This window comes from Cupressus sempervirens, chromosome 9 (genome assembly GCF_028749045.1).
Source record: "Cupressus sempervirens isolate cs-2001-9-10 chromosome 9, ASM2874904v1, whole genome shotgun sequence".
Lineage (NCBI taxonomy): Eukaryota > Viridiplantae > Streptophyta > Pinopsida > Cupressales > Cupressaceae > Cupressus > Cupressus sempervirens.
Genome location: NC_143126.1, coordinates 195,677,749 through 195,682,429, shown reverse-complemented (window position 1 = coordinate 195,682,429; position 4,681 = coordinate 195,677,749).

Here is a 4,681-nt window from a genome sequence, read left to right as displayed (position 1 = left end):
CATAGTTTTTAGAAGAAAATACTACATTAAGAGAGATGAACTAAATTTGGTAAGCTAGATCTCGAGGGTTTTTTTGTAACCACCCTTGGGGCATAATTAAAATCCACAAAATAAATAGAAATTTAAAAAATTAGGAAAATATATTAATAAAATGAATACTTTGTAATAAAAGATAGATCACTCGCCTTGCTTTTAAACAATTCTTACATGGTCACAAAGTTGAATTTTAATATAGATGAAAGGATCTAATATTTTGAGGTTATAGTTGATGATAAAAAAATATGAACCAATCCATAGAGGTGATGAAGTGAATTAGAGATCACAAGCATTAAGACATCAACTAAGTATGTATAGAGGAATCATTGTAATGATCAGGTGATTATATGTAAAGATAATGGAGTTAAAAACCATAAAATTTTGGTCAAAACAAGTGAACAAATTCATTTTCCCCTATTTTAAAAAATTGAGCTAGACCTTTTTCAAATGAAAGAAAGAACAAGGTTGGTTAGATGTCATTGAGATAGATCTATGCCAAATTAAGAAGAATGAGACTAGAAAGATTTTGAAGACCTAGGGGCAAGAATGTTATGTTGGAAATAATTTGATATAATTAAACCATCACCATATAATTTGATCTAGCTACATGCATGAAATAATGAAAGCAATAAAACATTCATAACACTTTGACAAAAGAGATGGTAACCCAGAGACCTTCCAAATAGAAAGTAAAACTGGGGTAGGGATAACACCCACAAGCGTTATGACTTTAGTATAAAGTTGGCCTATTAAGCCTTACAATTGGTCACTTTTCATGACTTGTCATGTTAGGAGCAATAAGGACTATTAGTCCACCTTGTTAAATAATTTACAAAAATACAATGAAGCATGCACTCTATTAGGAGATTTGGAATATGACTATTAAGTCCACCTTGTTATAGGATTTGACTAATGCACCTGTTAGGATGAACTAGTGATTTATCTTTGATCTACAACCTTAATTTGTTGAATGAGATTCCTTAAATTGTAAGGATCACCTAACTATGATAGATAAGTCTATGTTATACCTTATACTTCTTGTAGCCTTTACTAACTCGCACTCATCTGCTTCTTACTTGTTCACATACATTATATTTGGATATGATACAATACATTACACATATACCAATCCACCTAATTACCTTCTAGAGTCGGCTATAGTAACAAAGTCATCATAGTTCACTAAGTCAGCTCATTGTTGTAACTTGGGTTCTGAAGATAGCTCGGTGATATTTTGACACTCGGCAAACACTATCAACACTTGGTAGACTTTGGCACTCATTGATGTTGAAGCTCAGTCCATATTGATCACTACAAGTAGCAGGAACTCAGTCAGCACTATATGACTAGGTGAACGTTGAGAAACTTAGTAGATACTAAAACACTCGATTAACATTATGATGCTTGGTCAACACTGAATAAAATTATGAACTTGGTAGACATTGATATAATTGGTTAATACTACAAAGCTTGGTTAACACTAAGATCTTCACTACTTATACTGGAAAGCTCGGTAGACTCTATTATGCTCAGGTAATACTATAAATTGTCTTAGATGCTTGACAGATACTATGAAGCTTGATATGAACTACAATCTGACTATTTAGCTTGGTCGAAACTGAAACACTTGGTTAACACTGCTAGAATAATGATAAGCTTGGTAGGAACTATAGAGCTCAGTAGCAATGAAACCAACTGACTAAGTGTTAAGTCACTAATAGACAAATTGACCTTAATGTCAAAAATATCCCCCTTCGGCATTAGTGACAAAAACACTTGTCATACCAAAAATTTGAATTCTCAAAATTATAAGTCAAAACTCCCTATGTTAATCAATCTAGGTCTTTAACTCAGTTTTGACTACTATCCACTACTATAGCTCAGTAACCTCTTGCTCTATTTTTTTTTTTCAAAATTGCTTTTGTAAACATATTTTTTTCTATCTATAAATGTATTTCCTTTCAAATTACTACTCCCCCATACATATATATGGAGTAAGATAATATTCTCCTTCTATACTAACAATCTTCTCCCCCTTTTTGACATAAATGTCATAGGTGCAAAATATTTACAAGTTAATACCAAAATGTGAAAAGAAATCACTGTGTACCTTCAAAATGATTGTCATGGTCTTGTTCCAATTCTCTTGCAATACCTTGGATACATGCAAGGCTATCTGTACTTCCTATTGAAAGTTCCAACATGTAATCAGCTATGGAGAAGTTATTGTCATGGATCAATGTCTTTGCATGTGAACTATGTGTTTGTATTGCACCCATGTTGGGAAGGATCATGCCTTGAATATCTACAAGTGTGGCCCTAATATTGGATTCTTCCCTTAGTAATTTTTCTTGAATATCTATCAAGTACCTGATCTTCACAAAATGTGTAAAGCTACAATTGGGATCAAGTGATAATTGTTGTGCACTTGCCTATATATCCTCATCTATCTTGGATAGTTTATCCTTGATTTCCTTAGTAAAGATAGATGTATCACTTAACTTAACAAATAAAGAAACAACATTATTTATAGATACCTCAAGTGTAGCAAGAATAGTAGATAATTCTTTTTGGTCAATAGCTATCTTTTGTGCTACCTTCTCCAAAACTTTGTTTTCAAATTTTCTTTTTTGCCCACTGCAGAAGTTTTTCTTGTCCATTCATATCTTCATTATATTTGTAAACAACTTCAACAAGTTGATCTAAAATTAATTGTTTCTCATCAACCTCAATACTTAGTGCATCAATGAATATGCTTTTTAGATCCTCAAGTACTTTATTTTTATTTTTCTTCTCTTCTCTGAGCTTCTACTATTTTGCTCTTTTCTTTGCTCCAACACTTTTTTGATGTATGACCTATCTTTCCACAATTATTGCAAGTAGGTTTTTTATTCTTTTGAGCTCCTTGTTGAGATGATTCACCTTCCTCTGTATATCCTTATCTAACTTTACCTTTGTGTCTAAATTGAGTTTGCTCATTTAATTGATTCATGCTTTCTTGAGATTTCATCATTCTCTCATTGGTTTGCTTTTCCATGCTGAGATCATTCTATAGTCTTTCATTTCCTGATCATAGGTTCATAAGCTCTTGATTTACATCATTGAGTTGATCAATAAAGTATGCTTGCTGAAGGGATAGTTGATGGATTTCATTGTCTTTTTCTTCTATCTCTTCTTTGGCTTTTTCCTTTTATTCTATGACTTCACACATCCTAAATGATTGGATTTCTTTCTCTCTTTTCATCTTTCTGACTTCTTCTTGAAGATTGATATTCTTCTCAAGTAGGTCTTTGATTGCTGCATCAACTTCATTTGAACTTCTTTCTTGGCATAAGTCTTCAATTATTTCTTCAATGTAGAGATTATAATTCATTGGTACGACAAGATCTTTTTCTTGTTAGGGATTGAGAGAGTTGCTCCTTTTCTTTCTTGAGTTGTCCAATGGCAATTCCAGATCCAACTTTTCATTCTCAGTAGCCTTTTCTAGCCTATATACCTCCATTGTCTCTGATCTTTTCTTAAGATGTTAAACTTCTGATGTGAGAACCAAAAGCTCTAATACTAATTGTTGTAAATATACGGTAGGCTAGGTTACTAAGAGGGGAGGGGTGAATTAGGAACCAATAAAACTTTAAACTTAATTCACCAAGTAAACCATCACCATATAATATGATCTAGTTGCATGCATGAAAGAATGAAAGCCAAAAAACATTCATAACACTTTGACACAAGCTATAGGAACCCAGAAACATTCCAAATAGAAATTAAAATTGGGTTGGGGATGATACCCACAAGCTTTATGACTGTAGTATAAAGTTGGCCTGTTAAGGCTTACAATTGGTCACTTATGATGACCTACCTTGTTAGGAGCAATAAGGACTATTAGTCCACCTTGTTAAAGGATTTACAAACATACAATGAAGTATGCACTATGTTAGGAGATTTAGAATAAGACTATTAAGTCCACCTTGTTAGAGGATTTGAATGGTGCACCTGTTAGGATGAACTAGTTATTGATATTTGATCTGCAACTTTTATTTGTTGAATGAGATTCCTTGAATTGCAACGATCACCTAACTATGATAGATAAGTCTCTATTATACCTTATACTTCTTGTAGCCTTTACTATCTCGCACTCATTTTCTTCTTACTTTTTCACATACATTATATTTGGATATGATACAATACATTACATATATAACAATCCACTTAATTACCTTCTGGAGTTGACTACAGTACCAAATTCATCATAATTCACTAAGTCATCCTATTGTTGTAACTCGGGTTCTGTAGACAGCTCGGTGATGTTTTGACACTCAACAAATACTATCAACACTTGACAAACTCTGGTACTCAGTTGATGTTAAAGCTCAGTCCATATTGATCACTTCAAGTAGCAAGAACTTGATCAACACTGTATGACTTAGTGAACACTAAGAAACTTGATAGATATTGAAATACTCGATTGACACTACGATGCTCAGTCAACATGGAATAACACTACGAGCTTGGTAGACACTAATATACTTGGTTAACACTATAGAGCTTGGTTAACACTAATATCTTTGTCATTTATATTGGAAAGTTCGGTAGACTCTGCTACACTCAGTTAATACTGTAAACTATCTCAGATGCTTGATAGATA